At 40.1% G+C, this 23,299-nt stretch overlaps 1 protein-coding gene across 5 annotated transcripts in view; it reads left to right on the forward strand.

The window, feature by feature from the left end:
- SLC38A9 (solute carrier family 38 member 9) overlaps window positions 1–23,299 on the forward strand; it is a 1,477,321-nt gene that overhangs the window by 1,378,527 nt on the left and 75,495 nt on the right. The window lies entirely within an intron of this gene.

A 23,299-nucleotide genomic window follows, 5' to 3' on the forward strand; every position in this document is an offset into this window, starting at 1 on the left:
TTCTAACTTTTATTGCCATAGACAAGCACATGACATGTTACACTTTCAGACATCCTTTAGCAGAGAAACATAATGCTCCGCTGTCCATTATAGACACTGAATAGTCATTCGACTTCCATTACACTGATGTATGTCAGTTACTCTGGGTATACCCAAAACCCTTCAAAAGGCAGGAAACCGACATATTCGTTGTCGTCTTCAGGAAATTTTTGTCGTATACGTGACACTACACATGCCGGAATTACAACTTTGTTCCCACGTCCCAGTCTTCGGTTTTCAAAAATCCATAGCACATAAGTCCAGTATGCCACCATGCGGTACAACCTGTCAAATCACAACATATATTTTAGCAACTTACACCTCGTCATGAATTCATCACAAGTATCACAAACCATTCTTTTCACAATTCTAGTTAGGACTATGTCATGTTTGTGTGGGCAACCTGCAACAAACATTGGCCAACATACAACTGTTCAATATCACAGGAATCAAGATAACGGATAATGTTTTCCAACCTGACTCTAATACCTCAACTTTCAATTGCAGCATCAGTTTTACACCTTTCTGCATTAAGCTCCCAATGTGTTACAACAAACTACTCATTTACCTGTAATAGTTGGAAAGGAAGTCATCATGCTTTCCTCTGGCTACAACAGTTACACACCACAAAGCAGGTATCCATGCTTTCTTCTGGCTATGAAAGTTAAACAGGACATGTAATTGGTGTTGTTTGAAAAAGTAATGTTCATACAGTGCAAGGTAATATATACCACCCAAGTATATTTCAGCTGAGAGGATTTATGTGCTATAACAGCAACCATCTTTCGAATTAGACACTTCTCCCTTACCTATTGGTCCACTGTATGTTGCATGATTGTCTTGTAATGTAGTGCATTGACCGCAGAATCAATTCTAGTACAACAGGGGTTAGGCACACCATTTCAAAGTCTGTGTGATCAGTGATGCACACTGGCTGAACAGCGAGTTCAATCTGAGCAATTTTAGCACATGCTCAATGGGACGATACACAGCAGTAGCATTCGCGGGGGGTGTTCATTAGAACACACTTTTTACACGTGCACCAACTCATGCTCTCGGTGTTCTCTACATGTGCTTCTACATAACTGCTTCCACTGCTATCTTGGCGGCGTTTTGGTCTTCTTTCTCCCGGTGCATATTCGGGTTCAAAACTGAAAGGAACTGGACCGTGCATATTCATCCCGAACATCACGCCAAATAATTCTGTGAAGTGCAGAAAGAAAAACATTGTCCACTAAAACATGACATCAATCCAGTAGCAGAACAGAGATGCATGGCATTTCCCAATTTCAATCACTGCTGAAGCATACCACATTTTAAACATGAGCAGGGATACATGATGTGTAAGCTGATGAAACGTGTGACAAAAGTTTTACGTACTCTGCAAGTTTTAGCATAAACAAGTAGACTTCATGTACACTGTGAATTCACATTTTGCTAATACATGTACTGACCGCACAGCACAATGCAAATAGTTACAGTATCACTTTTACTTTGAAGCACAATTACCACTCAGAAGATGATGGTGACATAGTCATATCCTTGTACTGCTGCTATAATCAATTTATTCCATTTGACAAAAACGTAACTTCATGGAGTCTATGATGGACTGGCAGAGACAGTAAATGGGTATGGAAACCATGCTTTTTCTGAACAGAGTAGGTGATGGTAAGTGTCAAAAGTTTATATACAGCTGACTTGGCAATAAGGGTGGAAATGCATGCAGTGATGTCATATGCCAGTTAGAGATGTTTGACGTACATGCCAAACACAAAAAAAACAATTAAAAAAAAAAAGAAGGAAACAGTCATTCAACCATGCAGAAAAAAAAGGGAAACACAGTTACTCAACCGTGCATCAGGACATTTACCTGTACTCTGACATTCACCTATAGTTAACCAAAGCAACCATTCTAGGTATTTGCGGCATTGATTTCCTGTCAAGCAGAGTTACTAACATCGTAACTAGTAGTGTTAGTCCCAGAACAACATGTACCACCTTATAACCCATTTAGTTAGCAATATTCAGGGTAGCTCTTGACAGATTTCAGAGTCAACTGAATGCCGCAAGTTACTAATGGAAAGGCCCATTCAGAAACTCTGTTGGCTGGATGCATTGATTCCAGTGTTCATTTTCCCTAACAAAAGTGATGATCAGCAAATACTGGCTGTAAACATAGGGGTGTTTAGTCCACCATTTACCAGGAAGCATATTCAAATTGATTGAAATAGTAGGTGTGCTATCCACAACAGTCGTGGTATACAAAAAACAGAGGCAAATTTAGGTCATATACAAATGATTTCTGCTCTTGTGGGAGCAATACACTCACTTGGTCAGTAAATGTTCAACACATGCCATGCAGTACAAAGTTATTAGTAGGGTCAATGCAATACCCTTGGTTCATATTGATCTTTTCCCCTCAACTGGCACCAGAGCTTTCCTTGCCCCCACCGCATTAGCCATGACAACCAAGACAGACCCAAGAGTACATTCAGTGTTTTTTATATTACACATGTTATCAAGCCTGTGGCTATGTCACATTGATGTGTACTGACCTATGGACTGACTGCTTGTGTCACTACAGACAAACACATACATTAACCAGTCAAACACATTTTCTTGCATGCTTGGCCAGCACATTTATTTACAAACCAGGACAACTGTGCACCTTTGTTTTTGCAAATAGTACAGACTCTCTCAAATGACATATAAATATATCAAGTCCACTGTCACTAAGTTGAACACGGTCAAACCGGTATAACTCTGGGAACCTAGCATTTATGGCGGTATGGTGAATCACAGATCCTTTGCACAGCTCCATCTGTCCCCACATGAAGCTATTGTGCAGTCTTCTAATTTTATCAATGGCCTTAATGCTATGTGCACCCTTCCAATCCATCCTTTATATGATGTCTGATCATACGATATGCAGATTAAGCCACCATGTAAGCAATCTCCACAAAATGTTCATAATTTCCACTTTCAGATCCACAAGGGGGCATGTTGTCAGGTCATTTCCTGCCAGATGCAGTACTAGGATATCTGTTTTTTCACCTCTGCCATTTTTCTCACACAGCAGGCATAGCAGACCATCCCACTCAAGCCTCTTTTCCCGACCCAGGAGACCTGCATTTCGGACTCACTTTGCCACAGATTTTGGGCTCCTATTTCTACAGCTCTTCTCAATGACCAGTGCACGTAGGAATGGCCACATATCCACACCTGGAGAGGTCTCTGAGGGACACCTAGACCAACACAGATGATGGTGTTAACAACCCACTACTGTGACCATTACAGTCTGAGCAGTAAAAAAGATAAACCAGCTCAACTCACAATACTGACCTTCCATCTGCATGCCTTGCTGCACTGTGCATTTATTTATCTGGTTCCATCACAGTACCCACACTGAAAGAATTGAAAGGAATACTGTTACAAAGCATTCTGCATTTATGTCCCTGACAAATTATGTCATTCTTATAGTGACACACTGCTTTCTCAACGCAAAAATCCAGTCTTTTCATTTACAGTTAATACAGGCTGCTTTCTCTCACATGGAAATCATTAGCTGTTAGCACACAGCATTGAAAGGGAATATCAGAAACCCACAAACCAGCAACAGGCAAATTCTGTAGTTAGACACTGCATCTCACAGTAGTAATAATCTGGCTATGTGTTTAAAAAAATATTATCAGCAGTAGATGGGTCATGGCCAGGTGTCAAAAGCATGTGTCTGCTACAGCCAAAACACTCTCTAGGCTCACAAAGTAAGTCAGTGAGATATGATTCCATGTGTATGCAGTCACCTTCTTACAACTGATCCCTTATCATGCCTGCCTACTGCATAGTTCTAGAAGGTAACATGTTGTCAAATTAAACTGAAATATGTCACATCGGCACGCACATTAACACATGCAGGTATGTGTTTCCGATGATGTGTATACACATACTGTGTGAGGGCCATGTAATTCAGGACATACACACGTTTGTACTGCTAGAATAGGAAATATTGTTTTGACATAATTTCAATACAGGAATTATCATAAAGAATGTGAGCACCTGTTAAAAACAGACATCTTGGGAGCAGCATGATGTGGTTGGTACTGGACCCTCAAAGACATATGCATGTGGTGTTGTAGCTTGGAAGCAATTTTAGCGATAGTTTCAGATCTATTATGCAGACTGTATTTTTAATAAGTCAATCTGACATTTTCCTAGATTATTATTTTTTCCCCAGCAGCAGCAGTCATCCCTCCTGTAATAACCCCCCTTTCACCACTGGTGGACGAAAGCATATGTACCAACAATCCTAAGCCCCAAAGTGACAATTGCAAAAGCAACATACCAAAAACACTATTTGAAACTTTTTATAGGGGGCAAGGCCGCAATACACTCCTAAGTGGGGGGGCAAGCCCAGCCACCAATTTATATATACCATATCCATCATTGCAGCAAGTTGAAGGGGAAAATCCTAAGCACCTATGGAGAATATTGGGGTCCAACCAAACACTCTCGCACTCGGGAGCGGCAACTTCCCCTCATGTACCAATACACTTGACCAACACTTCCGGGAATTCCTAAATTCCAATGGACTGGAGAAACTCTTTCCTAACCCCACTAGATGTAGCAACATCTTCACCGAGTCATTATCAACATGGGCGACCCTTGCTCTACAGCAATAGTCAACTCCTACTTGGTTAGATCCTACCACAAACTTATCACCTTTGAAATCCACATCCCTCCTAGCCCCCCCCCCCCCACTGGCGTCAGAACTAGGCCTTACGTTAAATGACAAATAATGTGGCATGATCCCCTATGGGAAAATCCGGTTACCCTGAATTACCACAGGGATGCTAGTCCACTGAACCCAAAAAGGCATTATAAGAGATCTGAAAACAGGTTGACAGCAAACAGTCATTCAACCACCACATTGCCAATGTGGTCAGAAAGTCCTTCTATGTGGCACATGTCAGTAAGGGTTTTGCATCCTGGAAGAAAGAGGTCATTGTCTCCCTCTACTCTTCCCCTCATTAGGCCAGTCTTCGACTACAATGCCCCATTTGGCATGTACCTCACTAGAGACGTTCAACAATTGGATAGGTAACAAAAGTACCTCACAAAGAGGATTCTAGGCCTTAAACACTTAGGTTCATAGGTTCATACTAGGCTATCTGCCCAAGGGCATTTATAAGCCTAGCCCATAGTTATGTGGCTTTCGCCACCCCTTTAGTTTGAATAAAACTATGCCTATTATTTTGCTGTGCCTCTGTCAAGCAGTGACACTGAAGTAATCCCTGGGGTATATCTGCGATCTCCCATCCATTGGTCAAGATTCCTCTTGAACAAGGCCAGCGAGGTGCTCTGCCTCACATGTACCGGGATTTTGTTCCACAGCATAGGGAGTCTCTGGGTGATGAATCTGTCCCTCCAGCACGTTCTATTAATAACCGTGTCAAGGTTTAAGTCTCCCCTTGTGGTTCTGAGGGATCTAGATTTTTAGGTGAAGCATATTCATCAAATCTGGGTTTGACATGGCCTTATATGTCAGGCACAGGTCACCTCTGAGCAAGCGGTATGAGACTGAATAGAGCTGGAGTTCTTTCAGTCGGGCAGCATAAGACATATTTTGAGACCCTTTATCCTTTTGGTGAGGAACTTTTGGGGCCTTTCCAGCTGCTGCAGGTGTCGGGTCAGATACATTCCGAATGGGGCATTGTACTCAATCATAGGTCTAATGAGTGATGAGTACAGGGGGACGATGACCTCCCTTGATCTAGATGTGAATCCCTTCATGATCAGGTGGGCAATGTAGAAGGTTTTCCTAACTACTTTAGCAACATGAGTGTCAAACGAAAGGCTACTGTCAACCTGGGTCCCCAGATCCCTGATGACTTCTTCTGTGCTCAGTGGATTGCCACCTATATGGTAGCTAGGGGTAACCTTGTTTTTCCCGAAGGGTATGACTATGCATTTCTTGGCGTTTAACTTTAGGCCATGGCTCAGGCACTTGTCCTGTATCAACAGACTCAATAAACTGCAAGTAATCTCTGTGTCATATCGCCTATTTAGAGGCGATGTCTGCCTGACTTACAAAATGATGTGTGACGTAGCTGTGTTAGAAATGCTACATCTATAGAAATACCAATCACTCCACACAACACGCTCCTGACACCACAAACTCATCACCAAAATCAGCCGAACTGGCTGGAGGGACAGGTTCATAACCGATAGACTGCCCATGCTATGGAATAGACTTCCCATACATGTCAAACAGAGCACCTCGATGGCCCTGTTCAGGAGAATTCTTGATGAGTGGATGGGAAACAGAAAATTCAGCTTGACAGATGACCGGGGAACTAAGTTTGGTCGCACAACGCCTTGGCTAATCCTATGGGCTAGGCTCATAAAGGCTCTGGGGCCATTAGCCTAGTACACACCCATGAACCTATGAACCTATCAACCGTATACATCTTGCTACATTTTCATCTAACATATTCTTCACTAATACGATTGCGCTATATAGCCCTTTCCACTAAAATTGCACATACATGCACACACACTGACATACTCACACATACATACACATTTATTACAGTAAGCTCCTTGAAAATACATAAATACTGATATACACACAAGTATTGGATATGTACATGCATGCTCATAAATAAGCAGACCCAAACAGAGGCAGCTAGAAAGAAATCTCAAACATATTTCTTGACAAGCATGTCTTGTAATGTACTACATATGGTACTTGTGCTAAAAGTAAGGTATATCTAAATGTGTGTAGCTCTCTCTCTCTCTCTCTGTATGGGGGTGGTGGTGCTCTGATAGAAAAAAAAAGCATTTAGATGTATTGAAGTTTAAACCTGTCCTTAACTTTTTTGACACATTCACCCCTTTTTAAAGCCAAGACACACAGCTATCAAGCCCATGTGAATCATAAAGGATTTAAATACCACAAAGCTATTTAGGAATGTGAGAGAGGTCTTTCATGTGTAAATACTCATCTGTAGACGGACAACAATAGAGCCAATATTACTCTGAATAGGACTGAATAGCAGAGACAGACGATTATGAAGCCAAGCTGACTCACAAAGGGTTGAATACCAGGATGGCAGTTAGGAGGGTGAGAGAGGTCTTTCATGTGGAAATACTCAACTGGAGACAGAAAACTGTAAAGAAAGGAGGAACATTTTGCTATTGTTCACTTCAAAGCACTCAACACAGTAGGGATTAAAGGAGAGCTAACACCTCCGGAAAGTCTTACATTTGCAGCTTAGTTAAATGGTAATATGTAGAAAATGCTTGATAAGCTGCTTAATGGGTTTTGAAAAGTATTTCACAGCAGGAAAATGACAGCAAAGTCAAGAAGATGCCTGTGTCTGCAGATGGTGGCCTAGCATGTGCCCATAACTGAGGCTTTAGACTAAATGCCATTTGAAATTCTTTAAATAATGATATGCATGATAAAAGGTACATGCCAGTAACAGCAGGGGTTGAAGGAGAGGTAACACCTCTTGAGAATGTTGCATATTCAGCTTAGGGATAAATGGTAATGTGTAGTAAATGCTTTCTAAGCTGATAAATGTTTTTTGAATAGTATTTCACAGCAAGTCAAGAAGATGCCTGTGTCTGCAGACTGTGACTCCTCCTCTAACTCATACCATGCCGCAATACACCTGGCGATCTAGCTCCTACCTTCCTCAAACTATCTGCAGACAGCATCACCTTCCCCATATCTATACTTATAAAGAGATCCATGCAGGAATTATATGTCTTTTCCATGTGGTGTTTTGCCTTCATCATCCCCCTCCACAAAGGTGTAAATAATACTGACACCACAAACTTCAGGCCTATTGCCATCCTTCCTCCTCTACCTAAAATCCTAGAGAAAACCTTCCAAGTACAGATAATGATACACCAGACCCAAAATAGTTTCCCCTACCCAACACGACTTTGCCCTGGCCACTCCACCATGACCGCCCTTCTTTCCTTTGTGGAAACAATCAACATGGATCAAGACTCTGGTAAATATGTTTCTACACTATTCCTAGATATGTCAAAAAGCCTTTGACACCCTCTCTCACCCCCTTCTCTTATCCCTATTCTGCACTCTGCATGTCTCCTCCTCCACCATAGCCTGGCTTTCCAGTTACCTGTCCAACTGCCAGCAAGCTGTTATATGGAATACTTCAAACTTCTCCTTCCGAACTAGACCCACAGTCGTCCGTCAAGGTTCAGTTCTTGGCCCTCTTCTCTTTAAACTGTTTATTACCAACTGTCACCACTCCATCACACAGTCATCTGGCATGCTCAATCATCTGCTCTGCCTTCTAACCCTCTGAGCTCCTTGCCGAAACCCAGTTAGCATTCTCCAAAAATGAAACCTGTATGTAGTCCAACCACTTAGCCCTGAATGCAAATAAAACTAAACTAATGATCTTTTCCCCTTCAAAAAACTCAAGTATTGATAAAACCTCCTTCACCATACAAAGCCTGAACACCCCCCTTGAAATCGTTCCCTCCACCAGGCTTCACCGCATCATCAGTGATGAAGAGTTAAAAATCGACACCCATATACACTCCACAATCCAAAAAACCCACCAAAATATTGGCCTCCTCTGCAGGCACAACCGCTTCTTCAGCTCTTCTACCCTAGCATCCACTTTCCTGCTCCCCTCCCTGATGTATGGTGCCCCTCTGTTCACCAATCTCCAAATCGGATGAAGGTGCAAACTTGAATCCTGCTACCACAAAATCTGCAAATTCGCAAACAATTCAAAAAACTTCTCACCACTGCCACTCCTTCTCGCCCTCAAGTGGCTTGAACTCCCCAACTACCTCAGTAAACTTCCCAAGAAACACAGCAAATAGTAAAATCCAAAGCAGAAAGTTGTGTAGAGATGAAACCAGGCTGCTTTCGTAAGATAAAAAAAGTTTATTCCAGAATAAAATGAGCGCTTCCACAGTTATAGATGCTGCTTCATCAGATATTTAAAAAAACTAAGGCTGCAAAAGCAGCTTATAGATACGGGTCTATATTAGATCATCGAAACAGCAGAATTTTGAATGATCTAATATCGAACCCAATATCGCGAACGCTGAAAACAACAAAGCTGCACAAAGCCAAATTCTTTCCTAGGGAAATAATTTGGTTAGCCATTGTTGTGGCTTTGCTGTTATCAGCGATGCGGTGAAAAGTTATGGGTTGGGTTAAGGTAAGTGTGTGATTGTGCGGACGTTCGGGTTAGGGTACGGATTGGGTGAGTTAGGGTTAGGGCGCAGGTCAGGTAAGTGTGCGATTGTGACAGCATTTGGGGTTAGGGGTGGGTTAGGTGAGTTAGGGTTAGGGCGCGGGTGAGGTGAGTGTGCGATAGTGAGAATTTGGAGTTAGAGGTGGGTTAAGTGAGTTAGGGTTAGGGCATAGGTGAGGTGAGTGTGCGATAGAGTTAGGGTCTGGGTTAAGGTAAGTGAATAGATAGCAGTGTATGTGCAGTGCAGTGTAGGGTTAGATGTAACTTTTAAATGTATGTGTGTGGATTGCTGCTTTTTAGTGTGATTGTGTGTGTGTGTGTGTTTCTTGGAACAGTGAAATTTTTCCCTGGGAAAAAATTCAGTGTTTTGAGGTTTCGATATTGTTAGGGTTTGGGTTTTGCAGTTCGACGTTACGGCATTCAATAATGAGCCATTTCGACGATCTGATAAAAACCCTATATACACACCTAATCACATGTTTTACAAACCAATTAACACTTAAAGAAAACCTAACATAAAAACTAATAGCATACACAATGCAATTCACAATGCAATAGCCTACAATATATACAAATCTTTCATCTAAAAAGTGGACATGCCTTCAACATTGGTTTAATAGGTATTTTCTCATTTAAACCTGAACCATAATCAGCTCTTAACCTAGCTATCCATTCACTTTCCAAGCATTCATTTAAATTTCTTATGTCAGCTTTTCGTTGATTCGCCTCAGCTTTACCTATAACCTGAAATTTAAAACCATGTGCTGTGGAAGTTTCTTTCACGTTTAGATAGGGCATTACTCACTGAGCCATTTTTAATGTTATATAAATGCTCTCTTATATGATCTTTTAACACCCTATCAGTTTTACCTACATAAAATTTGTTGCATACAATGCAGCAAGCCCATTACACTATGTGTTCAATGTTGCAAGTAACAGAAACATTGAACACATACTTTATCTTCTGATCTGGGTGAAAAAACAAACCTGAACTGTCTAAAAAATTGCAGTAATTACAAGAATGGCATGGTCTTGTCACAGCTTTATCATTTATTTTATTACTGTATTGAGGTCTGCCACTAATAAGCTTTTTTGGGTAACATAACATTTGTTTTAAGCATCTTTTTTTCATATAAATGAAGCTAGAATAGTCACCTAAACTTTTTTAAATTATGAAAGCAGCCTGGTTTCATCTCTACACAACTTTCTGCTTTGGATTTTACTATTCACTGTGTTTCTTTGGATGTTTACTGAGCACTCGCAGATCTCTGAACTTTTTTATTTGTTATAATTTGTTTTCTCTGTAAAGGTTGATCTATTTCAATTTTGTATCTTAATGTGATGAATGATACTTAAATGTGAACTTTAATAAAAATATTTTCAAAAAAAAAGTCCCATAAATCTCTCTATATAGCTCTCATTATTTAACACTTCTTTTAACCTAAAATGAATAAAACTGGCCATACCATATGTCTTAGAGACTTTTGCATCAACAGTTGGGTGCAAAGGTGGATTAGTGATGCACTTGTGAATTTTAGGGATCCTAAAAATAGTAGGGATCTATGGATAGTCAGTCGTAAAATATTTATATTCAGTTCCTGAAATTTGGCTTTGCATTAATAAATCACAAATAAGAGTTCTGTTTTAGAAAATGCTAAAATTAACTGATTTCTAGATGTTTCCTCATAGTTTTCAGAAAGCAGAATTTCCTCCATTTTGGAAATATAGTCATTTGTGTCTATAACCACCAAACCTCCGCTTTTGTCAGGTTTCAATGTCCTTAAATCCCTATTTTACACAAATTTCTTTCAATAAAAACTTTTTTCCCCCATACTAAAATTGGTAACATTTTTGAAAATTTTATATTTAAAAAGGGACCTAATGTCCCATTCACACAATTTTTCAAAAAAGGTAATGGCTGGATGCAAAGGTGGATTATAAAGCAGAGGTCTCTTAAGGTTGTCCATGTCACCACTATAATTAAAATTATCTAAAATCACTATATTGTGGTTTAATTTTCTAGTATATATCTTTAAATCCATTAGGGATTCTGCTACCCTACCTCTTTTAGTTGATACAAAGGTCATACCCTTATCAAATAAACCGGCTTACCCTTCTGTAATAAATGTGGAACTCAGATTGTAAATCTTAAAATCCTTTTGGTTGTTTGAAACAATGTTCCGTGTACAAAACCTCCTCCTTCCCCCTGCTAATGTGGAGGGGATACCCACATCTCCCCCCTCATTTGATACAGCTCAACTATTTTGAGTCCAGAGTTACTTTTGAATTTTATAACAAGTTTTATAAAGCATGAAAGGTTATAGTGAAGACATTTTCAACTAAAAATTGAAGAAATGTAATTAAAGGCTTGGTGATTTAGTGGAAAAATAAAAATGAATTACGTGTTAGAGTAAGGTTAGTAACTAAATTTATCAGAATTTTAGCAATTTTAATGTTAAAAATATACCAATGCAAAAATAGACATGAAAAAAAGTATTTTTCCATCAACTTGGGAAAATTGTTATTGCATGTGGATGTTATACTACAGAAGCATCCAGAAAAGGAGATTACAAACTGCAGAAAATAGCTTTAACAGAATTGAGAGTAAAATAAAATTCAGTAACTGGTAATATCATCATATGTTTACATAGAGTTAGTGAGCATACAGTCCAAGCGACCGCTGAGAAGCATAGTCCAGACAGTAGGCAAATGGAGGCGGGAAAAATCAAACCCCGGACTACAGGAAGCGACTCATAGTCTCAATCCCCTGAGATAACTTGTGCCAAATTAAGTTTAATTCTAAATCTATATAGTATATATACAAACTGAAAAGCATGCTGTAAAGTTCAATAAATGAAGAGACATTAGACATAAAGTACATCCAAAGAGCCTGTAGTGAACTGCCCAAGGAAGATTACATGATACACTAATCTCTGATAGAAACTCCCCTTAATGTCAACTACCTATAATTCTATATAAGCCACAAATACCTGTGTGACACCTGCTATTAAAATAATGAAAAACTGGTAGTCTGACACCACATTGACCTCTTGTGACATGCTGTACCAAGATCTGATTCTGTCAAGATGGGTGGCAAACTGTCAATGTGCTCTTCATAGTAATTTGCATAAGTGAATAGTTCTTATATTATTCTGAAGTAAAGGACAGTCTTAAAGCCAAGTTTACAAAAGTGGTATATTTACCAGCTGGATATGGACGCTAGATTGCTTTTACTGTATAAGAATATTACATATGTTTAACTCATTTTGTTTAAGATCATTTGTTCAATGTACAAGATTCATCACTATAATAATATTTTGACAATTGATTTAGTGCACATTTAGTGCTGGCAGTATAGCTTAGAGGTGACAGTGAAGTGCAATTTGCAGACTTTTGCTCAATTCCTTTCATGTCCACTCTCATATAACTTTGGGCAAGTCACACTGCCAGATCAAAGGTCCTGGGTCAGCCCTGAAACCTGGCACATTTCAAGCATTACTCAATTACCAGAGGTTAAGCAAATATTGTGTTATAATAACCACAGTGTTCTATGTACATGTGCAGATGTTTTTTTTTTTTAAACACACTGGAGTCAAAAGAAAGTAAAAAGCAAACATGAAGTAATAATGTAATATGCTACTTAGAATACAAAAACATGAAACAAAAAAGTACACACTTTGTGAATATGGCTTTACCGATAATACCTTGTAGGACATGAATAGGTATTAGAAAAATATAATGAGAGCAGACAGGTTGATAGCCTCATGCATCTCTCAGACACAGGCATATCAACCAGATGAAGAAAGCTAGAGGGAGAGGGAGTTTGATTGTCGCATCAGGATTCCTAGACTTTCCCGGTTGGACCCTTTCTGTTGGATACTGGGACAATTTCAACACACTAGCAATCCTAACATTAATCTGTTTAATATTCATTGTACTTCTTCATACTTGATATTGTGCCAGGTAATCCAGACTCAAGCTAAAGTGCAGACTACTCATCCATGGGACATAAACCTGTCTTACATTCAGGCTAAACAATTAGGCTCGGCCTCTGTCTCATTCTTCTGTCTTCTTTTTTGTTACTGCTCATCCTCACTCTAGAAAGAGTCAAAATAACAGTAATAAACTAGGCCTTCTCTGGTGGCAGTACCAGCCATATGAACTGCAAAAAATGGCATTTTCAAACGTCTTAGAGAAGTGGGACATGAGGTGAGACTAGCACCAAGGCAGATTTCTGATCTGCACATGCAGTTCACTGTTCATCATCATCTCATCTGTCCTATCCCATGAAGGAAAGTTACATTTTTATAATGATGAGTTTGTATTCCTCTCTGATATTGTAAGTGGCATATACTATTCTGTTCCTAGAGTCATTTAGCCCACTATCTACATTCCCTGTTGTGCTAGAACCATTTACTCTTCTAGTAGCTTTGCTTTGTTGGATCCTTAACTGCCAAAGGAAAACTTGTGAGACTATGGAATCAGTAATGAGAGCCATTGATAAGAAGTATCAAATAGAATATCAAAAACGTATTTGGAAACAATAATGGAAATTTGGCTACATACAACATTAATTTGTCCTTCTTTTTTAACTCCTGCTCTTTTTATACTCTATAATGGAGCATTTAATGCACTGCTTATAGTTAGTGAAGAGTGTTGCAGAAAGGTTAAATCTGTTCAACATGCTAGAGTTACACTGCATTCATGACTGATGACACAAAACAGTCTGATGCCAGTGCGAAACACATACACTATACTATATCTCCTGCAGTTACTCAGAATAGTATAGCAGTAAGGAACAGGTGGCATTGTCTTTAACCATTACTGGCTGAGTACCAGTTGACTTAACTACAGAGTAGCGATGTCTAAAATATGTTGTTTTCATTTTTACTGCATCTATTATCCGCGGTGGTGCAGCTGTAGCATTGTTGCCTCACAGCAGGAGGTTCTCCCATTCGATTCTCGGCTGGAGTGCGGGGAGTGCCTTCTGTGTGGAGTCTGCATGTCCTCCCCGCGGTTGGGTGGGCATTTGAAAGACATGCGTAAATGGGCGTGCCTTTGTTGAAGGTTAAACGTCGAGCTGGCACCTCGGCATTTGTGAAAATCTACTGCCAATCATTAGCAGACCGGACTTCCGCTGTGGCAACCCCTAACCGTGAAAAGCCGAAAGACAAACAACAACAACAACATTATTCCCATCACATCCCATCTTACATTTTTGCTACATTTTCAAAAGAAAGAGTAGACAGTACATCCTACGAATACACCACATTTTTCCTTTAAAGACTTACTGTCAAATATTATCAGAACACATGATTTAGATAGTGCTTAAGAGAAAATGCTGTATGTAGAATGTAATCATGGCAAACACAGCACGGCTGTATCCTGCACAGAATGGTGGAGATGTTATATAATTAATGTGTAAAATACATGACATAAATTACAAAAAATGTAATCTGGCCTCAGCTACACCTAATTCATATGGTTCCAGTGAGGCTTCATTTAGTACAGAGTGTTGTTGGTAATACCAAAATGCATGACGTTTGTATAAGTAGACAGAATAATACAGGCTGAAGCAGGTGGCGACAGAGACTGCAAAGGTGTAGACAGGAGGTGACACAGTTTGAAAGAAAATGGTTTTCACGAGGGAATGGAATTTGTGGTACCAAACAAAGATTAGACAGTGAAAGTAAAAAATGTTATCAGAAAATTGTAAAGAAAAATGTGGAAGACTTGGAGAGAGAAAGAGAAGGAAATACTAATTTCAGACTAAAGGAAACTCTACCTGCAATGGTTGTCTGGCCAGAGTGTAACATCTGATGCTGCCTAAGTTACTAAAGTAAGTACATGACATGCAAATGGCTACAGGGAAAGCAGGCTCATTTCACTTACCAATTAAGTAAGGATTGATAAAATATTTGCCTGAAAAGTAGTGCAATAAGGCTCTGGTACTGGTTAAGAAAAATGATAAAAGTGATTTCATTGACTGACTGTATGTGGGTTATGCCTTCTTACACGAATCACTCAGTTCATCAGTTTGAGGTACATGCATGAATAAATATTGATTGGTGGAAAACATTGAAATCAGTTTCAAAGTTAAGCAAGTGGTGGAAAGATTTGATTACACACCAGAACCATTAGAGTGTTTAGAAATTCATAAGGACTTCAATCTTTCTCTGATTACTGCTTAATCTACTTCAGGACTGTAGTGGAACTAGAGACTATTCCATCACTCATTAGACATAAAGCAGAGAAAACAATCCTTGATAAGGATCCAGCCCTTCACAAGGCACAAAAGCATGCGCTTTCCTGCATAGCACTCGACTTTGAGAAGTTGGGGGGGGGGGTCATCAATTTACCTACCATCTTTGGGATGTGGGAAGAAATTGGAGCACCTGGCAAAAAACTACATGTGCATGAGCACATAGAAAACTTGCATACTCTGCGTAATGGCAGCCCAAGCAATGACTAGATGTGGAAAAATATGTTTGGGTAAGTAATTGAAAGATCGGCCCCCCCCCCCCCCCCCCCCCCCCCCCCCCCCCCCCCCCCCCCCCCCCCCCCCCCCCCCCCCCCCCCCCCCCCCCCCCCCCCCCCCCCCCCCCCCCCCCCCCCCCCCCCCCCCCCCCCCCCCCCCCCTCCCCCTTCCCCCCCCCCCCCCCCCCCCCCCCCCCCCCTTTTTTTTTTTTTTTTTTTTTTTTTGTTTTTTTTTTTTTTTTTTTTTTTTTTTTTTTTTTTTTTTTTTATTTTTTTTTTTTTTATTTTTTTTGTTTTTTTTTTTTTTTTTTTTTTTTTTTGTTTTTTTTTTTCTTTTAAAAAAACACATTTTTTTTTTTTTTTTTTTTTTGTTTCATTTTACTATCTTTTTTTTTTTTTTTTTTTTTTTTTTTTTTTTAAAAAAAAAGGGGCGGGAAACTAAAAAAAAATTTTTTTAAAAAAATTTGATTTTTTTTTTCCAAAGGTAAAACCCCCTTCCCCGGAAAAAAAAAAAAAAAAAGGGGGGGGGAGGAAAACCAAAAAAACCTTCTGGGGGGCCAAAAAAAGGGAAAGGCCAATGCGAATTTCCAAAAAAGAAATTTGTGGGTGGGGCTTTGGGGGCTACATGTCCCTGCTCTGTCATTTAAGGCAGCACCTAACCCCTAAAAAAAAAAAAATGGACTTCACAGTAATAAGCCGATCTATACATTATACGTGATCGGCTTATTACAGTGAGAGCTACATCCCCCTGCTCTGCCATTTAAGACAGCACAATAACATTTTGGCTAGAACGAAAGCAAGTAAAAAAAAAGGAACTGCACAATAATAAGCCAATCATTACTTTGTAAGCTATCAGCTTATTACAGTGAGTGCTACATGTCCCTGCTCTGTCATTTAAGGCAGCACCTAACCCCTAAGCTAGAATCAAAGCACACAAAAAATGGACTTCACAGTAATAAGCCGATCGATACATTGTAAGCGATCGGCTTATTACAGTTAGCTCTACAACCCCCTGCTCTGTAAGTAAATGGAAGGGAATAAAAAAAAGTTTGTTTTGCTGTCACCCAAAGTCGAGTGCCAGATGCATGACGCACACACACCCCTCTCTCATACACACAGACATTCTGCTTACACAAACACTTCATTCTCTCATGCATGGGTAAGTGTCACACACACCCTTTTCTGCATTCACACAGAGATATACACTGCTACCATGCACGCACTCGACATTCTCTCATATACTGGTAGCTCTTGTTCAGGCACACACATTCACCCTGACTTCTGCATTCATAAACACACGCATTCTGCTTTCATGGACACAACCTTACCTGTATGCTCACAGATATCCATACATACTGCTTTCTCGCACACAATCCTCATTCTCTCCTGCACTGCTCACTTTCTCACATGTGCACAAACGCAGCCTATTCTGCATTCACACAGACATACATACTGCTTTCATGCACGCATTCGCTCACATACATCCAGACAGAAACACTCATACACATACATGCACTGACTGCACCAGAGAAGTTGGACAATTACAGCAAGTATGGATTTCAGTAGGAACGCATTGGATAAGAAAAACTTGTGGAGATCACTACATTCGCAGTACAAAGAAATGGCAGGAAACGAGAACCAAAGGATAAATATACGTTGTCGACAGATAGTTGCATACAGTTTAGGTGCTAAAATGAACTTACCAAAGGAATTAGAGCTAATTCTGTATGTTCCCGCTGGACTTGCTGGAGAAGTTACTTGAGCCGATGGTGTTTTTCTTCCGGATAGAAACAGTGGATGGAATAGAGTTCCATAAGTAGTGTTGCAGAACTTTATAGCAACTGCTAAGCGGGCCGGGCTACATAATGTCGACGTCACAGTATGGGAGGATCAGCATGAGAGGGGACTACTGATTTGATTGTGTCAAAGGTACGTCAGGAATGTGGAGACCAACTCTGCCAGAAAGCATGCGATACCAAAGAATGTGTGCTGGGCTTTCCTGCCCTACACTAGGAAAAGGCAGAAATGTAGACTTGAAAACTTGGTGTGTTCTGGTAACTGCTGATGGCTGGGATGAGTTTACAGGAAAAGAAAAAGACTCAGGGTTGAGTTAAATTGTGTTTGAGCCCAGAGTTTTCCTTTAAAGGGACAATCCCAGTGTTTAAAGTTAGGGCCTGAGTTAAGCTGGCAGAAGTCATGCCCACTTTGACATGTCACTTTCATTCCCACCCACAGTGTTATTTTACTTTTAAATATCCTGTAAATCCACAGTTCGTCTTGTTTCAGCTCCCAGGATAAACTAATCTTTGGATTTGTGTTCCTATATGACTTACATTGGATTAGGGAACTATGCCCCCAGCTCCTGGCTCATATTTAAAATAAAGAAAGCTATGCCAGGGAAAAGGGACATCAATGTGTACTAATTGTCAAATTTTGCATCACTCATGCTTCTACAGATCTACAAGCAGCCCGCTCAAAAAAAAATAGTGCATTTGTTTAGTAGTATTCAGAAATTAATACATATCAAACCAGAAGCTTAAAAAGGAACAGAAGAGCGTGTCTACTAATGCTCCAACCTTCTGCCACACACTTGCTTTCTGTGCAATTACTAGCAGGTCAGAAAGTCACTACCCCAGGCTAGTATTCAAAAATCAGAATACAGTAAAACATGAAAGAAAGAGAAATATGGTTTCCACTACTCTGCCTGACTCAGATGCTTTCTATAGGTAGAAGCCATGTTTTAAAATTATTGTAGGTTGCCAGGATTCACAATCAGCACAGAATAAAATATGAAATGAAAGAAACAAAAAAAAAAAACTCTTGTTTACTGATATTGTAAAAGCCTTGCACTACAGCAGTGCTTTGTAGAGCAGTAGCAGTCGGGTCATAAAATGCCTGAAAGGCTACTTTTCTCAGTGGGTAAAATGCACAGATTAAACTAATGAATGGCTCCCAGGGAGAGTTATTGTTAGAAAACTGCAATTTGAGTTGGAATCTGGCTAACACCTTTGAAACTTCCTTCAGGTACTCTTTCCCCACCCTCCTCAGCCAAAGGTGAGCATGCTGAGGAAGGCAAATCTGAAATGTAAACAAAGGCTGAATTAAAAAAAAAATCCCTGGGACTGTCCCTTTAAAATGCTGCAACAGAGATGGTCACTAATGAAAATCAGAGGAAACAAAGTAATTAAAAATGCGGATTGATGCTGACAGTGAAAAGTACACAGTCATAGGTTCCTAAGTTCATAGGACGATACTAGGCTATTGGGCCGGAGGCCCTTATAAACCTATCCAAGAATTTCCACTAAATCAACATCTGTTTCCCCTGTCCAGCAGGGGCATAGGTGGGATTCCAGGGGTGTATTTTCTGTTTCCCATCCAGTTGTCCAGGTTCCTCTTAAAGAGGGCTTGTGAGGTACTCTGCTTGACATGGAGAGGGAGTCTATTCTACAGATGGGGGAGTCTTTGAGACACAAATCTGTCTTGCCAACAAGTTCTATTAATGGCACAGACCAGGTTGAGGCCTTGCGTATGGGTTGCGGAAGGATGTGCAGCAACTCCATCAAAGCTAGGTCTGAGATGGCCTTGTATGCCAGACACAGGTCACCTCTGAGCAGTCTGTACAAGACTGAGTAGAGGGACAGAGCTTTTAGGCTATCTGTATAGAATGGTTGTTTGAGACCCTATATTTTCCTGGTCAGGAACCACTGTGGTTTCTCCAGCTGCTGCATGCGCTTGGCAAGGTACATGCTGAAGGGGGCATTGTACACGATAATGGGTCTGATAAGGAAGGAGTACAGGGATGTTATGACCTCCTTGTTCCTAAATGATATGCCCTTACTTATGAGATGGGCCATGCAGAAAGCTTTCCGTACAACTGAAACAAAGTGGTGGTCAGAAGTCAGGTTGCTATCAACCTGGGTGCCCAAGTCCCTCATGACTGATTGTGTGCTAGGTACATTGTTATTAATGTGATAATTAGTGGGGATGCTATTTTCCCCAAAGGGGATAATGCATTATTTGGCATTTGGTTTAAGGTCATGCTTCTGGCACCAGTTATTAGTTTGGGTAAGGCCCTATTGGAGGATATTCACATCACTAGGAGAATTTAAGACAACACCCAGCTTGCAGTCATCTGCAGACCTAGTCAGCCACAGACCACTGGTTTTGGCTTGCACCTCAGAAAAGTATATCCCAAACAGTAGAGGCACCAGGACTGATCCTTGGGGTATGCCGCTCATTATGGGTCTACTACTAGAGGTGGCTTCCCCTCTTTTGACTGAGTGGGTTCTGTCAGTGAGCAGGTTAGCTAGCCGTCTGGTAAAATATGGGTTGATGCCTACCTGGGAGAGTTTATCTATTATGCCCAAGTGGGAAATAGTGTTGGAGGCTTTGGCTAGGTCAGGCGGTGTGCACTGTCTTCCCCTCTTCCATGGTTTTGGTGACTGTTTTAAAGAAGTCAGCCAAGTTTAATAGGCATGCTATCCCTTTGACAAAACCAAACTGTGTGGGGTCAAACGTTTAGAGGTTGCCAATGTCCCTGTTTATAAGGTCCATGATAATGTATTCCATGGCCTTTGCAGATCATGCTTGTTAGGCTGATGGGCCTATAATTGCCTGGATCAGTGAATACTTCACCTTTGTGTAGAGGGATGACGGTGGCTATTCTCCATTCAGCTGAGGCAAAGCCAGTGCTCAGGCTTTGGTTGAATAGGGTGCCTGATGGTGCTGAGAGCTCATGCCTGAGTTCGTGCAGGACACAGACAGGGATGTTGTCAGGTCCCATGGAGACTGTATCTTTTGCCTTTGAGAGGCCATAAAAGACCTGTTCTGGGGATGTCCTTTTTTGTATATGTGGTGTTCTTGACCACCAGTTCAGAGCAGATTTGGGTGTTACCTTTGAGATTGAGGATGTATATGAAGAAGGCCTTGTAACTGTCCTTGGTGGATGTGGACAATTTGGACTCAGTTACCCTTAGAGACTTTAACAGTGAACTTATGTGCTTGTTCAGACAAAGGAGAGATTGCTTCAGATGTGGCACCTGCTCCTTCTTGATCCTGGACAGCATTTTTTCCTTTTTATTGCTGCTGTCCACCAGGCAGGTTTACTCTTCCTTAGGGGAAGATAATTTGGTCCTGTCAGGTACTGATGCGTCCAAGCAGCTATGCAGGTGGTCATATACTTTTTAGGTGTAGGCTTGGACATCATAGCAATGTTGTCAGCTGATGAGAGAGAAAACTACAGTAAATGATCCCCTCATCTTAATGATTTCTTTCTGTCTCTCTAGCATGACATAAGGAAGACAAAGCCATTGACCATAAAACAAAATAATACTAGCCATGGCAGCCTCCTTCAGTTAATTTTGGGGTATAACAAATTAGAAAATAACAGTAACAATTTCCTTTGACACAGAGTAATTAGCAATGCAGAAAAGTTCAAGATTTGCTGAAAAACATGTATTTTCAGTTTTGGGGTGCTGTTCGACTTTAAGATTCTGCAGACAACACATTGGGGGCTTCCCCCCATGAAACACATATTTTTCTATTTTCAGTGATAGGGGCTATGTGATTGTATTTTGTTTCCTTAGCTGCCTGTTTTCATGGTATGGAATGAGATTGTTGCTGCCTTTATTGCTTCACCATGGATCTAACTCCAGGAATTCTAGTTTAAATCCAAAACAAACAATAACATTACTAGTTTTGGATTCATTACTGATGAAGAATTTCCTTCCTCATGTCAGGATACAGGAGATCATAGCTTTCATGCAAGAAATTATACTATTAACTGTTATAAAAGCAGGGCACTACTTCAAGATTCTGGAGCATGTTGTCTCCTGCATTCTGATGTTTTTTTTTGTTTTTTTGTTTTTTTTGCAAGAGTTGAGTATGGGAAACTACAAAAGATGAGAAGATGGTAAAGAGCATGTGTAGTCGTACTGAATTTAGTAAGGAAAAAATCCTTAAATAGCAGAACCCACACAACTAGCCAGAAGGAGTGTCACTGTTTCCTGAAGCACCTCCAGAATGTTTAATGATGGATTCCTTGGGGAGCCTTTTCATACATGTATTGTCAGGGATACTAATGTCTACAAAGAAGATTCCTTCACGTCAATGTGAAGGAAGTGGGAGCAATTGCAAGTGCTCTGAAAACATGTCAGGACATTTTATTTTCAGCCAGGTGCTCTTTGGATCACAGCAATCAATATAAGTTATGACAGGATGTTATCAGCTTTACAGAGGAGCAGTAATTTGACACTTGCAGTCTGACACTCTGGTCCTTATGACACTTATCTTTCAGGCAGAATGTATGCCAAGATTTCCATCCACAGTGGGCAGATATCACTGTCTTAAAAATGGCAACTGGGCACATCATTTTTTTTTTTTATAAAATTGTAAACCTTTGGAACATGCCAAAAGTGAGTCTATATGCTACTCATTTGACTGCACAAATGCCATTGCATACCACTGTTGTGCTTCGAAGCTGAATTATTTCTTTCACTGGAACCCAAGAAGTGACTTCTATCCAGTGCCACTGATACAAAAGGTTCTCAAAGCAAAACTAAGGTAGAACAGATTTTAATAGCCATAGACTGACCAGGACAGCCATGTTTTTTTCTGCATATGCAACTCTGTACCCATCCTCATGTTCAGCTCCCTGTGAATGAGACATTGTTAATACAACAGGTTAGGTTCTTCATTCTGGCTTGATATTGCCAAGTCTTTAGACTTGGAAGATAGGGCATTCTCTCTCCTACTAAGGAAATATTTTCTTCAGAGGGAATAAAAATCCAAAATTAAGATGAGAGGCTGACAGATAGAAAATGATACATTCAGAAGATAAGGATTAGATATTTTTAATTGCCCCTTCAAAGACTATTAGATGGTTTCAGCCATCTTGTTTATTTAGTTGTTAAGAGGGTTTGCATTTAAAACTTCCAGTATGGCAAGTCCTGAGACATGAACTATATGCTTGAAAATTTAATTTTGTATCTATTTGAGCCAGCAGATTCGGGTAACTTAAAATTATCCATTGAAATATCTTTTCATAGTAGTAGTCACTTCAGGGAAGAAAATGTCTGGATTGCAAGCTTTGCTTTGCATATCTCTGTACAGACTTTTACTTGATGAAAAGTGACCGGTAAAAACTGTTTCCTGTTGTATGTCATAGACAGTGTCTGATGTGTAAGAGTTAAGCAGCGAGTTCAGTGTGTGCACATGTGTGCTGGAACTCTTGATACATTACATGACACCACTCTTATTTCCTGTTTTCATAAAGCATTTGCATTTTTATTGTTCTAATTTGATTCATGTACTAAGATGCAGACATAATAATTTATTTAATAAAAAACTGAGAAACTAGTTGTCTTAAAACTTAATTGACGAGTTCAGTCACAGTAATGTCCATAAATCACGAAACCCAGGTAGTGTTCCAAAGCAACAAGCTTTTATTCATCACAGACAAGCGATCCTCAGTAAATACATTAAAAAAAAAAAAAGAAAAGAAACAGAAGTATTTCAACAATGTTAAACATATC

The sequence above is a fragment of the Protopterus annectens genome, chromosome 2.part2 (assembly GCF_019279795.1).
Source record: "Protopterus annectens isolate FY-2018-M chromosome 2.part2, PAN1.0, whole genome shotgun sequence".
NCBI classification, from domain to species: domain Eukaryota; kingdom Metazoa; phylum Chordata; order Ceratodontiformes; family Protopteridae; genus Protopterus; species Protopterus annectens.